This window comes from Ammospiza nelsoni, chromosome 21 (genome assembly GCF_027579445.1).
Source record: "Ammospiza nelsoni isolate bAmmNel1 chromosome 21, bAmmNel1.pri, whole genome shotgun sequence".
Classification (NCBI taxonomy): domain Eukaryota; kingdom Metazoa; phylum Chordata; class Aves; order Passeriformes; family Passerellidae; genus Ammospiza; species Ammospiza nelsoni.
Genome location: NC_080653.1, coordinates 5352851 through 5379022, shown reverse-complemented (window position 1 = coordinate 5379022; position 26172 = coordinate 5352851). Strand labels below are relative to the sequence as shown.

At 41.8% G+C, this 26172-nt stretch overlaps 1 protein-coding gene across 7 annotated transcripts in view; it reads right to left on the bottom strand.

Moving 5' to 3' along the window:
* The window catches only part of CUX1 (cut like homeobox 1), a 272558-nt gene that overhangs the window by 229679 nt on the left and 16707 nt on the right, over window positions 1-26172 (bottom strand). The window lies entirely within an intron of this gene.

Here is a 26172-nt window from a genome sequence, read left to right as displayed (position 1 = left end):
ACCAAAGCACAAAGCCAGTGGCCATGCTGCCCACAGCTCTGACCAGCTACCCCATGGCTGAAATGGCCACAGAGAACATAAAAACCAGGCTGGAGATGATGGTCCCAGCAGGCCAGGCTGCCCTTCCCACCCCCACTTCTGTCACAGGGAGCAGGGACAGGAGGAATGTCCCCTGTCCCCTCCTCAGCCCTCCACACACACAGGGGATGGAGAGGGACACTGAGGGACAACAGACAGCTCCACCATGTTGTCATCTTATTGCAAAAGTTCCATACCTTCTTGGTGATTTCTCATGGGTATCTCCTCACAGCACAGCCAATAAAGCCCAACTCCATCCTCACCCAGCTAACCCACTCTTCTCAGCACTCATCCTCACTGGACACAGCTGTGGCCTGTTAAGGGCAGGCCTGTTCCTAATCTTTGCTAATTAGTGCAGCTGCAACTCCTCAGGGGTGAGATTGCCTTCTGCACTATCTATATTTTCTTACATTCTATCCCCCCACACCACCACGTTTGTGATCCCAGCAAACTGGGAGCCAGGAGATGCACAGGATCCATAACGTGTAAAAAACCTTCACTGTGCTCCTGATCCCAGCAGACCAGAGAGGAGGTGCACAGCACTCGTGGGCCACAAATGAAATTTTTGGTAGACTATTTTAAAAAGAGTTTTAAAAAGGTCTCTGATCCCAGCAGACCAGAGAGGAGGTGCCATGAAACACCTTCACTGTGCTCCTGATCCCAGCAAACCACACAGGAGGTGCACAGCACCCATAAGACACAAATGAAATTTTTGATAGACGATTTTAAAAAGGGTCTTGGCCCTTAAATTGGAAAAACATATAAAATAAAAGGCAATTAAACTACTAAATTAAACTACTAAATGCACTACTCTTGCCATTTGTCTGAAGCCCAAATGCAGCAGCCCATGCTCAGGAAGAAGGAGATTATGCTGCCATTGTGTAATAACACACCTTCAGCAAATGTCTTACTTCCAAGAAAGATCAGATTCATGAGCTACATTAAATAATTCTTTTGACCACAGATCAAAGTAAAACCTAGTCTTAAAGGAGTGGTTTAAGTATCAGAAAGTTCAACTCTTTAACTAAGCTCTGTTACATCATTTAAAGGATTGGGTTACTCTGGTTTCCAGTCTGAGCTGTGCTGGTAAATGAAGCATGACCAGGCTTTAAGCAGGACACGTCCTGTAACACAGCCCAGGATTTATAACTTGCTGTACAGGTTGCCACCAATAAATCAATAATATATATACACACACAGGTGTGTTTCAGTGGGAGTTCTGGGAACTTGCTGTTTGAAAAAGAAAAAATAAACAAACTCAAGATTTTTTATTTTTATTCTAAATGAAAATGAACTCGTTGCTCAGCTTTTAGTCAACTTCTCCCAAATCCTAACTATGCTGTATTCTAGAACAAAAATTCACAATTTTTATTTGATTAAATGTGTTATTAGTTTTAATTTTTTTAACAAGGTTAACTATTACAGACTGAGTCCATCCCAGCCACCACTCAATAATCCTTCAGTCTACAAATGCAATTTCCAATCTCAAAGCTACTTTAGCTGTTTCCTAACATTGGGATATAAAATATTTACCAACAAAAGTATAAATACACATTGAAAAAGCAACCTAAAAATAGTTTTAAAACCACATTTCAACAAAGTAATTCCTTCAGGGACTGGAAAAAATTACCACGGACTTGAACTAATCACCTTGTGTTTTGCTCCCTTTTCATGTTTTTGGGCATTGCAGAAATGGGATAATGGATGAATAAACTATCCTACCATGACAAATATGGTTTGGAAAGATGGGGCTAGGCATAACTTGGAATTTTTTGTTGTTATAAGTTTAAAATCCTAAACCACAGGCATGTGCACTAGGGAAAACCTATAAAATATATAATGGAAACACTTCCCTTCTAGCAGGCCCAATTTCACCTCCCCTTTTCCTGCTGATCCAGGGACACATTGAAATTCTGATTTTTTTTCCTTCACTGGAGGTCTTTGCTCCCTGCTCAGCAGCCCCATGGAGCAGTGGGCACAGGACAGGGACACAGAGGAAGCTGGATGGGGAACTTGTGTTAAGAAATCAGTAGTAACAAAAACAAGATCAGAAGAAAATTACTGGCAAATGAAATTGCTGTTTGATAAACAATTTAAGCAGGAAGAGTATTTGGCAGAGGGTTTCCAGGGAACGGTCCTTGACTCCTGACTAACATGCTTCCTCCCTTGCTCTGAGTTTGTTGACTTTCTGGGCACTGCTGTAAGGTTTAGGCAGTTTCCCATGATGGGAAAAAATACAGCTTTTTTTTGAGAAGTTGCCTGTGAATGCAATTGGTGGATGTTTTCTGAAAAATTATAGATATAAATAGGAAACAAGAAAGCAACAATTTCTTTATTTAGGCTTTTCCTACTACTAAAAAGTCCCATTTAGGCATCTTAGTGTCCTTTCTGATCTAAATCCCAAACATTGACTCAGTTTGGCATGATAACACACGATGAGAAATGTCTATCTGGCATTTAATGCCAATAGCAAACGTGACATATTTTGGACAATTAGAGAGAAGATTTTGAAACCTTTCAGAGATTTTTTTACAGCTTTTTCTGTTTAATCTGGATGACTACAGTCCAGCATAAATAGATACCAAGCCCACTTCACACTGAAGTGAAATCAAGAGGCAGAGGCGGTGGAATGCAGAATGCCTTTTCTAGGTGTTTCCCAACAACATATTGCAGTATTTAGTTAAGCTCATTTTCTGTGACATGAAAAGGAAAATAGCAGAATTGACTCATGAAGTAAAATTAGCTGGTGTGCAGTCACAAGGAGGCTGGATTGGAGCTGACAGCAGCCAGAACTGCATTTAACAAAAATTAACATGCTTCATGCTAATAATGGTGCTGGTTCAGAGCCACAAGGACTATTCTCTGTATTTTTAACACGGACTGACTGTTTTTAAACCAACATTTCTAATAGCATACCCCAAACTGTACATCAGGAAATATTTAAAGACCTTCCAGAAGTGATGCATTAAGAAAGGCATTTATAAAATAGTTTTTAAACATTGCAAATCTGGCATTTCCAATCAGGAGATGCCTCCAAGCCATGGACAGCCAATATCTATTTGCTCCAAGACCACAACTAAGGTAGGCAGGACAGCTAAAACACTTTTTTAACCAGGCAAAAAAAAATGTTTGGTGATAATTTACAGAATTCCTCCACTATTCAATGTAACAAATCACCCCAGAATGAAAACAACAGATTTAGCTGCAGTGGCACTGTCAACCTCGCTATGATACACTGGCACTAAAAAGTCCTTAATTTTGGCTATCAAATACAATTTCAATTTCTTGCACTTTAGGGCAGTAAAAACAATTCTGTGAAGACTCTGTGTTTACAATCCCGCAGTAAAGAATGCAGCTGTCTCAATCAGTGCTGATTGTCTGTTAATTAGCTCAGTTTTACAAGCTGATGGAACAGATTACTCCATTCCCTCCCCACCCTCAGAAAGAAACTACAAATACAGTTCTCTCCAATACAGTAATTTTTGCTTCCCATCAGTTTGGGGAGGGAGATGATGTACCAGGGACACAAGTGATCTCGTTACCAAGAAATCATTAATGTTTGTGTCTTTGCCAGGCACTCTGTCATACAGCAATTTTCAGTCCATATATAAACACACACACATCTCTCTGTCCTCTATGAAAACTGAAATAAAGAGAACTACTTCCTGATAAAATGGAAATACCTCCCCTCTCTTTTGCTGTGGCTGAAACCAAGTAGATGATCTTCAAGGTGTCCTTCAACCCAACTGTTTTGTGATTCTAGGATTATCAGAATCCTTTAGGAACAAAAGTCAGGATCTCATGAACAATCCCCTATCCCTATTATGTATTTAATCAGAAACACATTTCTGACCCCAAACCAGCAGTGAATTTTGTGACCTAGAGCAGCAAACTGCAGGTTTTTAGTGAAGAGCCTGAAGTTGCTGCTGCCATTCTCCATCCCCATGAGCTTTTTCAGCAAACCACAAATAAATAGCTGGATTACCTCTGAGCTGCTCTCTCAGATTCACTGCCTCTAGTACCTCCATCATTTATCTAGACACTCTTGAAGAGAAGCCAAATTTTAGCTTTCAAATATGCAGACAAGAGGTTGGACACCCTCATGCAAATGCCAGCAAACACTTCTGCTGAGAAAACTGATGGAACACTATAAAGCCCCAGGCCTGACAATATGAAACTGATCCAAAAATGCCTTTTTTGAGATGACACAACATGCTACACATTGTATCAAACAACCGAGGTTTCACTTTGAAACTGATTTTCTTTCTTGCTCAGTTTAGATCCTTCATGATTAGGAAAAGACGAGGAAAAAAAGATGTAGCTAAAGAACATCTGTGTATTTAAAAGAAAAACTCATTTCTGGGTGTACGTGTAGCCGCTAAGCTTATTGCAAAAGCAGCAAGTGAACAAATATGAAACTCCACAAAACCATGGAATTATCAGACCACCAGAGCTGGGTCTTGGCAGTGTATCTGGGTGATAAGTACAAAGGATAATCTTAATAAAAGAGTAATTTTTTCTACATCTGTAGACATCTGTTTTAACAGCAGCATTCCTGAGAGCCTAAAACCTCTTCAGGATTTTCAGATTTCAGTACAGAAAAAATGTGAGAATTTAATTTTTGCATTATGGACAGGTGAGAACACCTTGCAGAAAATTCTCTGGATCCACAGAACCAGCACTGGGGGAAGAGAAAGCCTGAAATGCAGCAGCCACCTCAGGTTAGAGATGTAAACCTGGGCAATGAGGGAACCAAGACCAACAACCACCAGCTAATGCCTGACTATTTCTTCAGCTATAGTTTTTCACTCAAGTTTAGCTAAATCATATTTCTCAACCCTATAAACACTTCTTTCACAATACCTAGCAAAAAACCATTTAGAATATGATCCTGCCTTCCCAAAGTTCTTCTGCAAACCAGAATAAAAATGGAGGGAAGGGGTGTATTAGGTTTTGTTGGGAGGTTGGTTGGTTGTATATTTTCTAAATAAAGGTTTAATTCTGGTATTTCTTTGGCATGTTTTGTTGTCTGTACCATTCTGAGAGCTGCCTTACCTTAGACCTGAGGACACCTTGGCTTTGCCTCCAAACACCAAACAAAACACCTTGGCTGAACATGCAGCATCAAGTGCTGCATTTACATCCCTGACTGCTGCTGCCACTCCAACGCTTCCTTGGCTCTCCCGTGCCAGGGCACAGACATTTACAGCCCTGGGAAGTTTCAGCAGAGTTCCTCTTGAACTGCTGCCATCCCCTTGGCTGCCTGGCATTGCGACATCCCAGTTGCATCCCGTCCCTTCCCACACGGGCAGGAGGCAGAGGTGTGAGAACAGGGGACCAGGGCTTGGGGCTCCAGGGGAATCCAGCCAGGCACCCACAGGAATGTTCAGTTCCTGCTGGAAAACAGCAATTTGGGGAGGGAGAGCTGGCTGCTGTTTGATGCAAACACAGCACTGCTGGTGATCCCTCAGCATCATCTCTGGGCGTACAAGTAAATCAATCTTTAATCTTTGTGCTCCATGTGCAGCCATCCACCTGCAAATGCAGACAAAAAAACCCCAAAGGACTTGGGGGCCTTTCCTTGCCAGCCTTTCCTCAATCTCCCTCAGCACACAGCAGGACACTGTTTAGGGTTGATGTGGCTCAGGTTTGCTGTGGGATGGACCCTGAAAGGCTGGGAAATGTTTGGGAAGGAGCAAAGCTTGTTACCTCAGCTACTTCTCCAGGGCACCACCATTACAGAAGCTACAAGGCAAAACAAACACCTACACATACTTTCCTATTTTTGTGTAAAGCCTCACTTGATCTGCTGCTCTATCCTCCATGCTTTGTATTTGACACATTTCCAGACAGATAGATTATACTTTAAAAAACTGTCCATGATAAAAGGGGAGAAGGTGAGGTTGAGAATTATGCTTTCAAAGCAGTACAGTTCCTTCTGTGTCTCTGCCCAGACAATAACAGAGATAGCAAAAATCACCAACTAGATGAGAAATAAACTCCTCCTTGCCCATCTATCCACAGGGACTGCACTGCCCTGCACTACTGGTGCTGCTCCCCCATCACCATGGGTAGAGGATATTTAGAGAAATGATGGAAAATGCTTTTCCTTCATTTGACACTCCTGCAGAGTCCCCTAATCTTGTGCTTTAATCCAGCCCTTTGTGGGTAAGGAATAAAGCTACTGCTGTATTTTTATACTGCACATCAGTCAAAAAAACCAAACATACAAATATACAAAGCCCTAAATAGTCAGTCAAAACAGAATGACAAAATTACAGATTACTTCTGCCATTACATGCTCTCCTTTACCATATGTCTAAGGTAAGCAAATGCCACCTACATAATGGATTCAGCCCTGGAGTAAGGCTGGACTGCAAAGGCTGGTGAACCTGAGGTAACACTCCATCACTTATTTACTGCATCTCTAAAGCATTTCAGATTCTAAGCTGAATATATATTTCACACAGTACCAAAACTTTTAAATATCCACAGGAAGATTTCATTTTTATAGGCAATAAACATTAAATCTAAAGGACTGGAACATAAAAAGTGTTTTAATACCATATAAATCACCTTTCCCTAGACAGAATAAATCTCTGAAGGTTTTAAGGACTGCAATATAAATTTTTATGGCAAATTATCTACATAGGAATTACTTGCACGAGATGCACTTTCACTTCTCCCTCTCATTTGCATAGTGCTGACAATCTTTTCAATCAAAACCTTCAATCCAATTTGGGAAGTCCAGAACACAATGTGCACCAAGCTGGGCTAAATGCTGGGTGGTGGTTCCTCCTCCTTTTCAACAGTAGTTTTGCAGCTGCTGCTCCCTCAAATTTTGCACAGGTAACAACAGCAACAGGTAAAAATTAAGGCTTAGATGAGTGGCTATGTGCTTGTGCAACGCATTTGTTGACTTAACTAACATGGGGACCTTCTGTAAGGTCTGGCAACTAAGAGCATAGTCCTGACAATCTTTTCAATCAAAACCTTCAATCCAGTTTGGGAAGTCCAGAACACAATGTGCACCAAGCTGGGCTAAATGCTGGATGGTTGGTTCCTCCTCCTTTTCATCAGTTTTCCAGCTCCCTCTGTCAAATTTTGCACAAGTAAAAACACCAAAAAAAGGTAAAAAATAAGGCTTAGATGAATGGCTATGTGCTTGTGCAAAGCATTTGTTGACTTTACTAACACAGGAACATTCTACAAGGCCTGGCAACTAAGAGCTCATGTCACACTGCAAGCAACACTCTGCTACAGCAAAGAGTGGCACAGTCTGAACGGGGAGGTCTGAATTAAGGAGGAACAGCCAAAATAATTATTTGGGATGCTCAGAAGGAGCATTTTCATTGCAAAGGTGGTACAGCACTGAGAGGTCATGGTGGGGGAACTTCATGTCTCTGCTAGGACAGGGACACTGTGGGTGCCAGGCCCTCCTCAGGCAGGACACTGAGCTTCCTGCTGGAGATTCCTCCCATCCATTGCCCCACAATGGCTGGATCTCTCCTCTGGATGCCTCCAAAGGAACACAAACCCAAGGAGATGCCACCTTCAGTCAGGTTTCACACTTCTGATTTCCAGCTAATCAGTTAATAACCACACAAGGTGAGAGGCTGAGTATTTTTCCTGGTGAAACAATAAAAGCTCACTCCGCAGAGCTTCTGTCCTGGCCTGCTGGCACAAACATTTCCTCATGACTGAAGCACAAACATGCACAAGATGTGCAATTCCTGAGTCTCCAAGCACACCCATCCTCAAAGGACAGGCTCCCTAGAGGTGTGGTGTACCACTGTTACCAAAAATACCTGGGTTTATTCACCATTACAGCAAAAAATGTGCTGACAAGGACTCTCACAGAAACAGCCAGAATTAGTTCTTGGAAAACCTCCTGCTGCCTTGGAGTCAGGTCTGAAACGTGCTCGGGACTTCACCAAATCCTCCCCTCCGGGGAAATCAGGGCACAGACAAAGTTAAAGCGCCTGAAGAACAGCAAAGTCACAAGGGGGAAAAAAAGAAAAGTTTAAAAAAAAAAGTTTTAAAAAAGTATGAATTTTGCAAAGAGATCTAAGAATAGCACTGCTTTATTTCCAATGTATATTTCCCTCAGAAAATATTTTCAGGACTTCTGTCCTACCAATCAAATTAAGATAACAGAGCAGAGGAAGAAACACAAGTCAGTTCCCAGACGGTTTCCTATGCTTCAAAGGTATTTATTTAATAAGTACCATGTATGGATAAAATGAGATCATCAGCCCAGTCATAAGATGGTTCTCCAAATTTTTAATGAAGCCCTGCAGTGTGTGATTTACAGAGTGATGGTTGGTGCACACTGACTGCAGAGAGCAGCAGCTCTGAGTGCCAGAGGGTGGGAGACTCCTGCTCCAGGAGGGGAGGGAAGACACCACTGAAACCCATGAAAATCAGGGACTTGCAAAATAAAAAATGACAGAGTCATATCCAAGACACAGAGTTCTGGCCAATGAAATGAGGTATTTGCTTTCTATCTGATGAAGGAGTGAAGTGACATAAAGCTTTGCTCCATATGATTTCACAAGCTTTTATTACTTTCCTGAATTATCTTTGAATCTAGAGGATGGAATATTATTTTCTTTTGAAATATCAGGTTGTTGCTAGTCTTCCCACTTGTACAATCCACAAAACCTATTAACATTTTCAGTAATTAATGCTAATACTTGAGAAAAAAAGCCATTGTGTTAAGAAATGCTTTAAAAAGATCAAGAAAGAAAACAAGTGCTTCTCAGACTCTACATAATTTATTTTGCTACATAATTATTTTTTTCCACAAAAAACCAAGAAAAGACCACGTATCAGTATGTTCAGCACTCATCTCTTTTCTCTCTTTCCCCACAAGTGCAAATTTTACAAAAACATTTATTTTCTTCACCACAGAAAACTAAACACTGACACAGACCAATTCCTCTCCAAACTTCCCTTTTGGGGGCAGGGAAAAAAAAAAAGAGGGGGGAAAGAGATTTTGGGCTTTTCTCTGCCATGCTCCTAAACAGTTTGATAACCAGATTTTTCTTTTTAATACTTTGAATCCAGGCTTAATTTATTTAATTTGGCCCTGCAAGGATGAGTTTCAAATGCTTCAGGATCACAAATATTTTAATTTAAGGCCCAGAGTGATGCAGCTTTGCCAGGGGGATATCAAGGCTGGCTCTACAAACAGTGCAAGGGCACTGGGATGAGTTCAGCACACAGGAGCAAGAACCAGGACTTCACTTTCAGTCAGGCTGATGAATTTAATCATACTGGAACCAAGACATACTGAACTGGAAAGTCTGACTCAAGTTGTGGCTTCTTTCCCAAACAGATCATGAAAGAATATTCAGCCCTAAACTTAGAGCAGCTCAACTATGTATTTTATAGGATATTTATCTATGAATCAGCAGATCACAGACTCAAAGGCCAGACATTCTTCCCACTCCAGCCTTTAGTCATTTGATCAGGAGAGCCAAGAAAGAACATGCTGAAGAAGTTTATACCAGTTCTTTTCAGAGGGGAAAGAAAAATAAAGGGTTAAAAAAATTAAATAAATAAGGAAATCAGCAAGCCTGAAGCTAGCAAATAGAGAAATTCCAACAGGAAGAAGCAGGGATCTGGAATGCCAAGGCAAACCACGCTTGCTGCTTTGGGGTGGGGTGGAGGGCATCTCTAAAATAATTCCCTTTTAAGTAGGTTGAGCTCACTGTCAAACCCCCTGGCTAAAGCACACAACCAAAAGGCAAGTAAATTCCTTGGAAAATGAATAATTTTCAGTATGAACTGAAAGTTGAACAAAGGTTGGGTACATGGGTCAGAAGGGGCCCTTTAGAGCCCACAGAATTCACAAGAATTGCAGAGCACAAGCTGCACTTGACAGATGTGGCTCTGTTCCTCCAGCCCCTCTCCTCACATAAATTTACTGCATTCCTTCACCATAGTGAGGGTTTTCCACCTAGAAAAACCTCCCAGTAGAAGAAGAAAATAAAATCCACACACCATTGTATATCCTGCTATAATTTGGCAACATACGGTGGCACAGACCTCTCAGCATTTTGGGAAGTAAATTGTTTCTGTCCACTAAAATATGATTTTAGTGTTGTAAGTTAGAGCCATTTGAACTTAAACACTGCTGAAAATTAATGCAAACCTAAGGCTGCCCACAGGCACCCCCAGCAGCTGGGAAGTGGCTCCTGAGTGTGGCTGAAGAAAGGCAGCACTTGGTGTGCGCATGGGGATTGTGCCCAAGTGTCCCCAGCAACACCACAACTGCACTTTGGGCACAGAAGGACAGGACACAACTCCAACACTGGCACCTTCCTCAGTTCCTTACCCTAAAATGATGTGGGTGTTTGTGGAAAAGTGCAATCCAAAGCCTAAACCACAAGGCCTTTCTGGATGGTGCTGACAAGACCAGAGCTCTGCTGGCAAAGCTTAATGAGTTCCCCCAAAGCTACACACAAACCTCATCTGTAAAACAAATTTTTTTTCCTTTCTGGGTCAGTTTTGCAGCTGATTTTTCCACAGACTTTGCCCCTAAGGAATGCCTCAGCTGCAAGGAGGAGGGATGGAGATGGCATAAACATGAATGTGCTGTCAGAGGACTCTGCTGCTCTGAACTTCAAACATGTTGCCCCGTGGAAAGGATGAAATTTTTAATTCCAATCCCACCTCTGAAAAAGATAAGGTTTGCAGTGCCATCAAAACCCAGACAGGAGACCCAGTGACTTCTGGGCAGCTCATCTGCTGTGGGTAGGTCTGCTCAACCCTGCGATCAAACTCCATTATTGCTTTCAAATCCATGCAGGAACTTTTCCTCAAGCAGAATTTCTCCCACATGCAGCAGCCTGAAGGTAACATCCCCTGGTTCTAAAAGGCTTCATCCCCTCCCTACACACCATGGAACACCCCAGACTTCAGGTAACATCACAGACCCAGCAAAAACATCCTTAAATCTCCCCAGCACAGGTATGTATTTTGGATATAACAGGAGGATTAGAAGTTCTTGCTAAGATTCGGGGTGTGCTGTTCAGTACTTTTAAAACACATATTATCATCTAAAGAAAGCCTTATTTCTGAGTGAGTAATGACACACTCTGCCCTTGGACACCTCCCAGCTCTGGGCTGGGGCTCTGAGGATGAGCTCCTGGCCAGGCTCAACCCTAGATGGCACTGCTTATCGCTGCCTGGCACGCTCCTGCCGCCCGTGCCCTGCCAAGGAACACACTCATCACAGCCACACCAGGCACCACAGGGACCCTCTGACACCTCAGCACCCGCAGGGCTGCTGGGCACTGTCCTGGCACAGGGACACTGTGGCACCGACACCTCCCAGAGCTGCCAGCACCTCCTCGTGGCTGGGACTGACCGGGGACACCGCTCGGCCCAGCAGAGCACACTGAGATCTGCTCCTCACACCTGCCTTTAGCACAAATATCAAAGGGGATGGATTTTCTAGCAAGTCCATGAATAAACTCCCATATTACTTCTTAAATATTAAACTGCTAAAAATTACCATCACAAAATATAAGAACTCTGATATTACACACAACCCAACACTGCTCTGTTCTGTACAGCAGAAGGTGCCAGAGAAATATTATTTTCAATATATTTTACTCAAATGCGTGCCAGAATTATCCTATCTAAACCATTGTGAAAAATTAAAACCAGATTTGATCACGGCTATTTTCAGAATACCCCATGAGTATTCTGGGGTATACTGAATATACTTCAGAATATTCAGTATTCTGGGGTATATTCTGGGGTATCCTGGTGCTTTTCAGGTAACACAGTTACAGTCTCCATGCTAATCCCTCCTCCTCCCCCTTTTCCTTTTTTAAATAGTTGTTCACTTTTCTACAGAAGCAAAGGATTTTGACATTTCAGGACTGGCTCTAGGGTTCTCATTATTTTCTGCAGAAAACTCTGAAGTAGGAACAAACAAATCCTCTCCTGTTGCTGCCCTGAAAGGATCTCAACTCCAGCTGACAGCACAGGGCTCTGCCCTCCAATTTGAAAACGTCCCCTCATCCCTGGTGTGCAGCACCAGCAGCACTGGGCACCATCTGAGGAAAAAGGGAATTTGTTGTTCCCCCATCACGTGCAAAAATTGAGAAAAGGAACTTACTGTGGTGCTTTTTATAACCCATGATGTTGTTAAACTGTCAGAGATTATTATAATTTCAGATAGATTTGATAATAGTTTTGACACACAAACACAGGTACTTTTTTGTTTTCAGGAGATTTGAAATGACAAATCCACCCACTGTCAGTTCATGGTCTTGCCTCTCTACTCTGATTTATTTACTTATTTCTGCTGTCAGTGAGCCAAGCACTGGGGAACAACTGTAAGGGTGACCCTGGAAATAGGGGGGGGACTGGGACTTGCTGGAAAACAAATCAGGAATGCTCAGTGCTCCCTTCACATGTTCATCATCATCCTCCCCTCTGCACTTCAACATCACCCTTCAGCAAGGGGCTTTTGTTACCAGCAAAGAAACCTGGTAAGGAAAAGGAGCTCATTACACTCTGGTTCAATATCAGGTTCAGCACCAAGATGCTGACAGGGAACTCTGTGCAGTTGAAACTGGGAATTGTCACTCAAATTTGGCACTTAAAACAGAGTCCTTTTAAGATTTGCTAAAGGTGGCCCTCAAATGGTTAAACCAATCCTCAGATATGGCAGGGAAGTATTCCAAAGGTTGATAACTGAAGTTTGAGAATTACAGTGAAGCTTTAAGGAGCTGATTTCTGTTCTTCTCCATAAAACTAGAAAGTGGATTGAGTTAAAGTCCTTCCAGAGAGCAGGGTGAATTCACAACCAAGTCAATATCCCTTTTCCTCAGAAAAACTAATTAAAAGATGAATTGGCACTACTGAGCTCTGGGGAGAGGTTTAATGATCCAACTTAAAATATCTGGTTAAAGGAGATATTCTGTTTACAGCAAGATCCCAGGGTTTCTTGGTTTGTTTTGTTGTTTTGGTTTTTTTTAAGAGTCTCACACCTACATTAAAACATAACATGATCTCCCTTCATAATTAGCACTGAAATGACTAAGTCAGAATTTACTTCATCCAAAGCAGGCACTGTTTTTTAAGGCCTGTTTACAAGAAAGGTCACTGGATTTATCTGGGTGGATGGCTGCCCCAGTGACCCATACCCTCACAACACCATGGAGCAACCCATGGCCAAATATAAATGGAAAATATGAAACAGTGTGGAATATCTCCTACTGCTTGCATCTAAATGAAGAAATATAGAAAAGTCAAGCAACAAAGGACAAGTTTTTCATTTGACTAGAGCACAGACAAAAAAGGCATCGTTAAAACAAAAGAAAAAAATGGCACTAGATACACATCACCTAGCAGGAAATCCTGCCAGATAGCATCTGCTATACAAAACTGGGATTTTTCACTGCAACTAAATCATTTGCATAGGTTGTCTTCAAAAAAGAAGATCTTTGAAGAAAAATAATGTTATCCTACCTGGCCCAGTGCACTGCACATTGCAGGGCAAAGAAAAAAAGGATTCCTCAGACAATTTAAAAAAAATAGGGTTTTTTTTTTAATCCCTAATGCTTTATATTTCAGTACAAGAATGTGCTCAGTTTAACTACAAAGATAAGGAGAAGTTGAGAAACCTGTTTACATTTTTGCCTTTGCACAACCCTGTGCATGAGCAGCCCAGCAATAGTAAGGAAAGTAACTCGTCACAAACAGCTCGAGCCTGCCAGCAACGAAAATTAATGGGAAGGCAAGGATTTTCTTTTGATGTTGGAAAGACTCCAGTAAAAACTGGTTTGTACATGGGAACATGGTGTCAGACTAGAAGAGAATCAGCTTGTCTGACTTGTGGTTTTCTTGACAACATTCATCTTCTCTTGGCCTGATAGAGAGCAATTAGTGCTTGTCAGTTGAATCATGTGTTATTAAGATCATTCAGGCATTTTTTAATTATGATTACCTAAACAGACAGCAAAAGAAATTCTCAAGCAACTCTAACAATCCACTTCCTTTTCAGATGCTTCCAAGTCTTTTCTCCTTTAATGTTTTAGAGTATGGTGTTGGATTTTACCTGCAAAGACCTCGGTACCTTTTCTATTTTAAATACAATAAAAAAAAGGCACTGTAGCCTAAAATCCGTGCACTATCACTTTACCAGATGCTATGAGTAATGATTTTTTTTCCAGTTAAAAAGTAGATCAGTCTTCTCTAAACCCAGTAAGCTGCTCTATATGCCAAGACTTGTTTTAGAACACCTAAAACAACGCCTAGTAAGTTTATAAAGACAGAGCATTCCTAATACATGCTGCTTTCTTTCACCATTGCAGATTTCCAATCAGGATATGAACAGTGTCAGGAATGACATCATCCTTGGGTGGTGTTTCAAACTCCTCCCCAAAGAAAATGGTTCCTTATCACTGACTTGGACAGTTTTTCCCACTGTAAAGACAGCTAAAAGCAAGACAAGACTAGACACAAAGTTTCTAGTTATTTAAATTCCAGCTATCAAAGTAATTGGATTTTATAGATTTTGCACAGATGAGATCAGGACAGCTTCCGTCCTAGGTTTGAGCTTAGAACACCACTTTTAGAGCAACACTGTTGTTTCTTCCCTTTGGCATTTCTCCCTTCTCTTTATCAGGGGATTTTTTAGGTTCCTAAATTAACATTTCCTTTTTTTTTTTCCCCTGCTTGCTGCAAGCCTTGGCCCCCAGAACTCGCGAGCTCCTCTTGCTGTACCATCTGCTCCTGCACGAGGCCAGCCAAGGCCTGCACAGCATCCTTTGGGAACTGGGAAATTAAGGTCCCAATTCAGTGGAAACCCTGATATCCCTGTGAAACACTGCTCAGTGCTCTGGTGAGTTGTGCATTTCCTCTGCATGAGAGGCTGTGTTAAAAGGAACACACATTTCCAAACAAACAGGGTAAATATTTAGAGTGTACCTTGATTTTAATAGGCATCAAAATCCTGCTCCTAAAATGAATGATATTCAAGTATCTATTACCAATTCCCAGGAGTACATCTAATGAAGGATCCTTGAGGGTTTTTCTTTTTGGAAAGATTCTTCACATTTGTTTACAGCAACAGCAGGAAAACAGAACAGGCAGAAGATGACTCTGCCTGCATCAACACCATATTTAATACTGTATTTAAGGGGGTAGAGTCTATACAGGGAATAGCCAATATTTTGAGAAGAAAACACATGATAACAGCCAATTTCCTGGAGTGGAACAGATGCAAGGTAATGACACATATTCTAATAAACACCTAAAAGCTTATTAAATGGCAACTGGGCAGATGAAGGATGAAGGGACTACTCTGCACATGTAGAAAAAAAACCCAATCTGTAATTCTTAGGATTATTTGAATTTAATTTTGGTTCTCTTATGAGCCCTGGTTGCAGTACATTACATGTCTCATTCTTCCATTGGGGAGAATCTTACAGACCAGTTCTGAGGTACTGTGGAGAAAAAAGAAAATTACTCATTTTTGGCTCAGCTCAGAGCAGACCATTATTTGCAGGTTTATGAACTATTATGGAAATATAAAGGCTGAAAAAGGTAATGCTGACCAAACCACTTAAATCCCCAAGTACTATTGCTGATCCCTGGGAAAGCAGATAGAAGAATAAAGAAACATCCAAGACTGCCATCATCTTGGTTTCTGTTTGCTGGCAAAGTTTATAAAAAAATCAGCATTCTGCTTCCTAAATTAAAAAGCTGAGTGAATCCTTTTGCTGCAACAGCTGATCATTATCCACAGTAACTACCATCATCAACATCAGATTGGATATATTCAAGTCATCGTTAAATAGGTTTGAAAAAGCTAGAAATGAGAAGAAACAGGAGTTTTTACCTTGGATTCAGCATCCCTTAGTAACAGGCTATTCTGAGGAACCTGATGTCCCCATTTCATTACTCAGCCTGTGCCTACCTTTAATAACTTCTCCTACTCATGGGTGATATAGTATTTTTATACAAGGTTTGTCTTTTGCATAGACCTGAAATATTTATATGTTTTTTAAAAAAATCATAGGAATAGAAATTTCCTGCAAGATGCTGCTTTATAGTTTAAATAATTTAGGCCTATGATAACTATACCTAGAAACAGTGCACACATGAAAGTTACAGAATTATTTTTTTATTTAAGAAGAAACTACTCTTGGAATGACACCTTCTACTGAAGCCATCAGAAACATGCACTCAGGATACTCAAGTCACTTAAATTCTTATTTCCAGAACCAAGCATAACATTAAATATGAACAGCAAGACAACAATTTAGCTGCTGCAGGGAGTTTCTGGATCAAAATGTCCTGTAATTTTTGGGTAAGATCTTTCTGCTCTCTGCAAGAGGGCTAAATGACAAAGAAACACGCTGCCATGGTTTAAACACTGAGCTTGGCAGACAAACACACACACAACGCTCTCACTCAGTGCTGCCAAACCTATTTTGAGTCAAAACCTCAAGCTCTGCAATGCTGTCCAGTAATGCCACCTTTGAGCAAACTGGTTCTTAAACAGTGGTGGGGTTTGATTATGAGATAAAATTCCTCCCCCTGCCTTTTCCTGTAAATATTCACTCCCTTGAGCAAACCAATTCTTGCTAAAACAAATTACATTGCTCAGAAATTCTTTATTTGCAAGATAGAAAGAGCTGAGCCTGATGTTAACAAATGACATTGCTCAGAAACTCTTCATTTGCACGATAGAGCTGTGCCTGATGTTACCACCCCCAATGGTAAACCCAACTCACCTTCTGTTAATTAAACCCAGCTGTAACAAATACTTCAACTCCCTGCTCAAAACTATTTCTGTTCTCCAGAAAATTGCCTAATATTTGCTGTCATCCCTCCAGTAACTTCTCCCAATCTTTCTTAGGGAAATTACCAAAAGGACGTCAAGTATACAACAACTGTGAACCCTACAGTCTGTAATTCTACTTTTCCTGTTCATTAGGCACTTTTAGTTAGTTGTTTAGTATGTTATCCATCCTTGTTCCCAGTCCTCCTCCTCCTGCTGCTGCAGATAATCCAGTGATGTTGATATAATGCACAAACACCATCAGTCACATCAGTTTGTGCTGCTGCCTTGAGTGCTGCAGCAGAACTCTCCAGGATGCCACCCAGATTAGCCCAGGACGTTCAGGGCACGGCTCAAGGGCACCCACCTTGCTGCTCATTTAGGGGGGTCAGACACAAACCCCACGAGCAGGTTCTGCCCCCTTTGAGCAGCCTGGCTCCCAGGGGACCTGAGCACACCACAACTCACAGCTCCTGGAGCACCAACAGAGGCCAACACTCACTTCGGATTATTAATGTACACAAATTCATCCCTCATTTCAACAAAATGCACCCAAGTCAGAATATCTGTAATAAAATGCACTCGAAGAGATAAAGTTAATTTGATACCATGTGCTGATTTATCTGGAACAACACAGGGCCTTAGAGTACAGCAGAATATTTCCATTTACAAATAAAAAAGTCACTCCTTGAGCACTATTACTATGATTTTCACTCGATTCATTTGGCAGCAATGTGTTCCTAAGGTGGCAACCAACCCCCAAAAAAGAGTGAGGTAAGCAGAGATAACGGAAAAAGATAAGAGACATTTTTCTCCTCTTACTTTACACTCGCAGGAGCTGCAGCACAGGCACAGCTCCCTGCCTTGAAACTCCTCTGCACCACAACAGTGGAGAGAACTGCATTGAAGAAAATGTAATTACAAGACCACAGAGAACAAAAGAACTGACTAGAAGGCAAAATTCTTAACGCTGGAGATGTGTCTGTGTTCCTTGTGTGAAGCAGAGTTGGGCTCTCGGGTCAGGACAGACACTGGAGAGAGCTGAGGGGGAAGGAAAAGCTTCACTGATGCTGCCATAAATGACACCCTGCATAAACATGCAAAAGCATCTGCTAGTCCCATGTTGGTTCAAAAATATATTCAGATTATTCACAATTTTAAGCTGCCATTTTTAACATACTTTATTATTTTAAATATTTTAATATTTATATTAATTTTTGTTTACTGTTTTATTTAAAATTTTACTTAATCTTTAAAAAATTATTTAATGATTTCTAAATACTGTAATAGTTCAGACAGATCCTTCTCAATAATCCACTGAACTCACTAAAAAAGCACAATTATTAGACCATTCCTCAAGAATTTTAAAGTACACTTTCACAGAAAAAGAGAAATTTATACAAGCAAACTTCTGAGAAAGTACTGAAATAGATTTGGGGTTTTTTTTCCCCCTTCCTTCCTCTTTGTAAAGGGTAGAAAGGAGAATTTGTGCATTGTGCTTGTCTGAAAATTTGACACCAAATTTGGAAGAGGTTCAAACTCACCTGTTAACCAGCTAGAGCACAAGATGTATGAACACACAGAGAAGCCTTGTCCCAATTTAAAAACTACTGCTTTCAAAATAATTTGCTTACATATATAATTTATTTGCAGTGCCATCAAGAGCAGCTAAGTTGAGGCAGGCCCTTCTGGTAGGTATAATTTAGTAGTCTGAAAGGAGTCCTCTAACTAATTTTGAAATGTTAAGCACAACCTCTTGAAATCTAAAGAAACAGTGAAGCAAAGATAATCAACATAAGTATTTCTTTCACAGCTGAGGATCAGACAGCTCTGCATCAGCCCCATAAGAAAACTCCACTGTATTTTACAGAAAACCCAGAAATTTGAGCAGTATTAGAATAAATGGATGGTCTTACTGCCTAAAATGAAACCAGCTAAAAATACAGTAAGTCATCTGAAAATATATGCCAAGAATCTTCACAGTACCCTGCCCTCCAAGCTAATCCATCCCCTCCTCCCATGTTACTGTAAAAATTTAGGCACTTTTTAGGGTCTGGGATCCTTCCCTGGCTTCATTAGGATCCACAGATGTTCCTAAAATGTGTTAAAAAAAGAAATCCAAGTAATTAAATATCTGACTCTGTGTTTTCTTTAATAATAAATGCTTCTGCCGAAACCAGAATTAATTCTAAGGATGACTAAAAGCCTTAAATATTAAGGGCATGAAGCCTGTCACTTTACTGTATTTATATTAAAGACTGAATCACCAAAATTAAAATATTACTGAGTTTATGGGAAGAAGCCATTACTTATTCTTACCTAGAAAATATCAACCAACAAATCCACGTCTCCCACTGCCAAAGAAAAACCATCCAGTGACTGGGAGCATCATTTTATTCACTACAAGATGTTACTATTTGAAAACATTTACTCCTGCCTTGCAAAACACAGAACTTAACTCACCCATCACTTGATAAAATCATTCTAAATCTGTTCTAAAAGGGCCCTGCAATGAAAAATCTAAGCATGCAGGCAGCTGAGCTGTAAGGACAGGCATGAAGGGTTGGAAATTTTATTCCTTGGTATGGGACAATAGTTGGGCATATATCCAACAGCCAGATCAGCTCTGCAATTTATTTTTATGAAGGGGGCGAAAAAATAGCAAGGCAGAAGAAGACTAAGGGGAAAAAAAAATGTTTCAGGGCTTTGCTTCAGAAATAGCAAAGATCAAGACCAAAGAAATCCAAAGTTTGGCAGGGAGAAGGGGACAGGTGGTGGAACATTAAAGGACCTCAGCAGCAAAACCAATTTTCTATCAAACAGAGGCACAGCAGAAAAAACCCTGTGATTTCCAATCTTAGGAGAAAGAGGGAAAATACCCTCCTGTGCTGTGAACAGAGTGAGTTTAAAATTAATGCAGAGTTCCCATGAAAATTACAGATTTCCAGAAGAACTGATCACTTTTATGTAAACAAGTGGCAATATAAAAGTCTGAACTGACCTGCATCACCATTATTCATTTGCCATGGAGGAAATGGTGTTTTCCTTACTGGAAAGGGAGAAAAAGAAAAGAAAAAGACAGCACATCCTGAGGGGGAAAAAAAAAGGAAAGGGCACCTCTTGTGCTAAGTATTATTAGAAAATAGATAAACATTAAAGTGAGTTACAGTTGGAAAAAATATGCAAAGAATACCTCTAAAGGCTGCACAGCATCACAATTCTATAAACAAGTAATGAGAAAGAAACAGCTGATTTCTGAAAACCAGGCAGTTGTTCTCAGCAGCAGACTTTATTTTTCACTTCCTAAGCACGGTCCAAATCACACAAACTCTCAGATTCTTCAATACTTCTCTCAAAAGCAGTTTGCTGTAAGAATCATTAACCCTAATTCTTTACACCATTCCTGTCTGATGACAAAACCAGCAAAATGCTTGGAAATGGTAAAGAGTTGGGAGAATGGGGCAATACCTGCTGGACGTGATGCAAAGCTGATTATCAGAGTTTTTGAGCTGGAAATCAGCTGGGGGGGAGTTCCAGCACATCTGGGGGGTTCCAGCACATCTGGGCACTGCATGGCCCTGCAGCTCCAGGCCATCAGGAGCTGCCATGGGATCCCACAGGGATCCAGGAGGCCTCTGGATGCTGCTGGATCTGCAGGCAGTAGCAGAGCCACGGTGTCCGTGTCTGAGCAGGGCACACACAGCATTAAACAAGACACAAAAATTTAATGGATCAGGGAAGAGGAGAGCAGAGCCCTCCTTCCCCAAGCTGCCTCTCTGCACTTTGCAAATGTCTTTTTGTGGTCAAGTCGAGGGTAAAAGCTCCACCATGTGGGAGAAGCTTAGCACTAGCCCAGGTGAATGAAGGTGGTGTTTACTCCAGGGAGCATCCAGGGAGCATTGTCCTGGCAGGTGGCACCAGGACAGGGCCACCAGGACACCCCCAGCCCCTGCAGAGCCAGGGAGGGCTCCCCAGCCATAAACACCTTGTGATATTCATTAATTTACAGCACATTGTCACTGCTCTGGGTACCCACACGACATTAATACCTGTCAGTTATAAAAATGAGGGAGGCTCAGAACACTTCCTATGCTTTTGTTTTGTGAAGGAGTAACTTTTTCCAGGGCCATGAATAATACTTGGTGCTGTATGACTGAAAACAGTGAATAATAGCAAAAAAAGGAACTGTTCCATGTTCCAGTGAAGAGACAGGCTGCCAAAACAAACATATTATGGCTGCAAAGGAAAGTAATGTGTCTGTAATTTTAAACTCTGTCCACTTTAGTAGTTCAAAAAGTTTTTATCTCACCCAAACAACAGAAGCAGTAAAAGACAGCACAGAACCTGCATGAATGGACCTGTATTGTGTGTGTGGTGGTGGGGAGCAGCAGACAACTCAAATAAAATGATACCCGTGAAATTCCAAGATAAATCTACTTTCAAAGCCCAATAAAGTTATGCTACACAAGCAGGAGATTAATTCTAAGCAATTAGGAAAAGTATTCTAACAGGAATACTACCAGCAATTTATTCTCACAAGTAGTCACATAATTCATTAGTAAGCCCCCTCCCAAAAAGTACATCCAATAATAAACTTGAAAATAATATTAGAAAAACTGACAATGTTTCAGGATTGCATTTATGCACCAGTAAGAGGGAAGAAGCATTAAGTATTCTTCAGCATCAGAGCAACCAATCTTAAAAGTGTATTTTAAAAGAAAATAATTAGGGAAAATATCTTAGTTGCAGAATTTAAACATATTCACTACAAGTTTTTTAAAAACAAGAGCCTAATCAGCATACAGGGACTGGGGTTTCAGCAGTGACTACAGATTTTGCAGGTGCTTTTCAGTAGCTCCATTTGAACAGCTCCTCTATTTATCCAGTTGATTAAGCACATGTTGGGAGCAAGGCAGTGCTGCTGTCAGGGTGTGCATTTGGGAGATGCTTCCCAACACTGCCCAGATCCAGAAATTCCCATTTTCCAGCCCCACTATTTAAGCACACACATGGGATCACCAGGGAGGGGTCACACATGGTGGGACCCCAATGCAGTGAGACAGCAGATCATGGAATGGTCATTCCTGAACAGCCAGAGCTCCAGAAAATGCTGCATTTGATCTCGATTCGATTTTGGTTTTATAAATATGGGTATCAAGATCTGAGAGATGGCATCCTGAGGGGGCTGTGACCCTGGGGACCAGTGGCAGGTCCCACCTTGCTCTGCAGCAGCCACGGCCCTTTCCTGACCCTTCCCACCACCCCAGCTCCCCATCCATGATCTGCCCTGCTTGTCCTGGCCACACCAGCGGCTCCTCTGTCTCCCACCACAGCCAGGGCTTCCAGGGCAGGTGGATGAGGCAGCCCAGCCCCAAGGAGCCGGTCAGTCATGGCCAGGAGGCAGCAGAGCCAGGAGCCATCCTGCCCTGCCCTGCGTGTGCAGCTCGCGGAGGCACCGCGGTTAGCGGGCAGATCGAGACAGGTTCCAGCCTTTGGAGAGGTGCTCTGCAGTTTTCAACACTGACATGACAAGCTGGCCTGGAGCCACCAGCAGCAAACCTTGCTGGGGAATCACGTAATGCAGAGCTCAGGGTGCTGGGACAGACGTGCAGGCACTCAGCAGGGACAAACACCCCTGGTGTCCCCTGTCTGCTGGACACCCTCACAGTGAGATCCCCGTCTGTGACACCACCCCAACGAGCCCTCCCTCCCCAAACCTCCTCCCTGGAGCCTGCTCCAGGCTGCTAAGTAGGTTGATTTTCAAGTATTTAATATCCAGTCGGATATTCAGCACTCTGGGTGGGAAAGTGGGGGGGGTGGGAGGGAGGGAGGGATAAAAATCAGGCTCTGTCATCGCTCCCAAGAGCGACTCTTATACCCACACAGGCAGTTGGCACCAGCCAACCGTATCTCTGAATTTATGCTAATTCTGTCACTCATCATTACCAGTCAGTCACTTCGAAACCAGCTCTCTGGGAAACACCCCAGTTAGGCTCTATCCTTCCTGAGGAAGGATGAAGATAAATTTTAAGAACTATTTTTTCTTCAATAAGGCTGAAACAGAGCTGAAGTTCTTGAGGCTGGTAGAAAAGGACTGTTCCAGTAAACACATCACACAAGCACCTGTTTTTTTTCCAAAGACAAACTGTCTTTTCAAAAGTAACTGAAACATTTTAAATGTCTATGAGCTAAAGCCACTTTCACCAGACATATCCCTCTCAACCATCTGACTTTTAGAGTCAAATCACCTCAGCTGGCTGCTCCAGAGCATTAATTTGGAGGACTGCACTCTGAGGTCAGCTAATGGCCCTGCCTCATCCACACAGGATTTAGGTCTTTGTTTTCACAGTGCAGAGGATCATTTCATCAAAGCTCTTCCATAGCCATGCTCCATTTTAAATTCATGTTTCCCTTTCATCTACACATCCCTCTAGCGAGCTCCTTCTCCAGACATGAGTGTCCCCACTGCATTCCCTGGAAAATGCTGCTTCCCACAACATCCCACCTGCCCGTACTGCTTTTATTTGCCCAGAGAACAGTTATGCACCACTCCACTCTTGCTAAGTTTATCACCATGAACAGCCCTTATCTATCTATTATCAGCAAGGGTGGACTGATCTGCTCCACAGCAGCCATGGGATGGGCAATGCCTCTCGTGCCCAAGGGAACAGAGTTCCAGCGCCCCATCCCAGGGCTGGAGGTGATGGACCCAGCTGGCAGCTCCATCACAAGAGCACTCTTGTGAAATATTCTTCCTGTTTAGTAACACAGCAACTTCTCTGTATTAAGAATATGAATTGTATAAAGAGTATTAACTAAAGCATTGGTGAAATACATGGGGAAAAGCCTGCAAAACAAACTATTTGCACATACAAAAATACTGGGTGGCTATCTGGATTAAAAGCCTCCATGCACATGGAATAGGACACATTCAGAGATATATAAACCTATTTTATGTCTCATCTCAGGAATTACCATCATGCCAGCATCTGCAGTGGAACTGGAGCAAACTCAAGAGACATACATGTTGAAATCACCATCAGTACCTCCTACAGCAGTGAAATACTCATTAAAGATTTGCCATCTAAATACTGACTTGCACTGATCACACTTAACTTGTCAGATGTCTGATGATCCCAGAACAAGGCAATATATCCATAATCACTGATTTCAGTGGTCTGTAAGTTTTGGACTCAATACACCAAGCACTGGGCCATGTTTTATTTATATGCTCAGTGGCTGTAGAGCAGAATCATGTCATTGTTCAAACTGCTTAATCTGTCTCAGCATTTAAAATTAAAGTTGAAAAGAACCACTAGTGCTTTTAACTGTCCTTAAATTACATTAATTGCATTGTTAAGCACTTTAACAACCTTATGAAGGCAGCTAAGTAAATCACTGCTCAAAAGTAAGCCTGTACAAGCACCTCCCAAACTCCACACAAAGGACAGAGCTGTCGATGCCCCAACCTGAAGAATGAGGATCTCCCATTCATGAGAAATCAAAGCAGAGGCTACTTTTACCCTTTGCCCAGACAATCTCTGTGTCAGCATCCACTGCTGGAACATTAATATATTGTGTGCACAGAGAGCACTCAAGTTATGCTGTCATGATTCTATTTACACCCTGTCCTGCCAGCAGGCAACTGATGTCATACACCTGTATACAACAGAAAAATTCCCAACCTAGAAATTTCTGCTGGCAAGAGATCAACAGGCTGTAATGAGCACTGAAAACAAACTATCCAGCCTTCAGCCAGAGCTCGCTGATCTCTGCCTGAACTATTGCACTGGGCGAAAACTTCACTGCTCCAAGAGCAAAGGTGTCACTGCCAGGGCCAGCAACAGACTGGACAAACTTAGTGCTGGTGGTGACCACAAACTTTGGATTTTAGATCTACAGGTTCTCTCTTTGGGATGTGCTTTCTATGTCCCGTGTAACTGGAGAATGTACAGGTGTGGTGGTCAAACAACTCGACAGAAGTATTTTTGTGCATTATAAATAAGCACACCTGTACTGACATGCAGAACGTGGAACTTGCACAAAATAGCAGCCAAATTCTTACAGCAATGACAGGCACAAGCTGAACCAAATACAGACCAGATTGTTTTAAAAATTGCAATGGTCATACACATATATATATATATCTCATACACATATATATATATATCCAGAGATACTTGATATACCGAGAAGAAACAATGGAATTAAATAAAGCAATGTGAAAGTTTTGAGCCATCTGTATATATCCATGCTGAGTATCAAACCATCTGTATTATATTCTTAGATCAGCTAAAGCAAACCACTGGCACCAGTGCCAAGATTGGCAGCAGAGACGATTTGGACCGCCACCAAGGAGAACGAGCTACCATGCCTTTTAGAATAAATTTTATAGCAAACACCAAAAGGGTTGATCAACACAGATTATCACAGCTACAACAAGCCAACTAGTTTAAAAAACAGCCTTTGCCATCCCACAGTGTTTGATTTTATGCTGTATGATAAACTCTACGCCTAAAAAGGAAATTGAGCTTCTCACTGTCCCGGTCCCGCAGGGAAATGGCTCCAACCACTCCAGCAGGTTTTGCACAAGAGCACCAAGCACCTGCACAAAGTGACACCAAGCCCATACCCCACACCAGCGACTGCAGGAGCTCACAGCCAGATTCAAGGACACCAGAACCCCACAGGAGTCAGGTGAGAGGCAACTGCACCCCAAACCGAGCCCTCAGCAGCATTTTCTGAGGCTCATCTTTGGAAGGTCTCCTGCTCCAGTGTGGGACAAGGCTTGGCTTCCTTCATTTGAGAGACACCAGCAGCATCAAGAGACCCACACTCATTTACTTCATCTTCTCCAAGCCCAGTCTCCAGCATTCTACAGCACCCCACTCGTCCCAGGAAATTTCATCGATCCTTTCAAGTCTAGCCAAAATTTCACAGGCAAAAATGCCAAAATATCCTTGAGGATCAAGCTGCTGATGTAAAGAACATTGGCTAACCCCAATAATTTTATTTTCATATTTTAAAAGAGCCCAAAAATAACTATTCACCACCTTTTCCTCTGCTTGAGATTTTGAGAACAACCCGCCTACCAAAGAGTGTAATTCTCTTAGCACTAAGAATTTTGCATGGGTGGAACTCTTTAGCTAAAAGTGATGATAAATAACACCTCCTCAATCCTGCAATCTCCAGAAACAGTTTACAAGAACTAATACATTAGGCTGATTTGCAATGTTAAACTAGAATTTCCCAACCCTCTGATGTCCACCTGAAGGATGCCA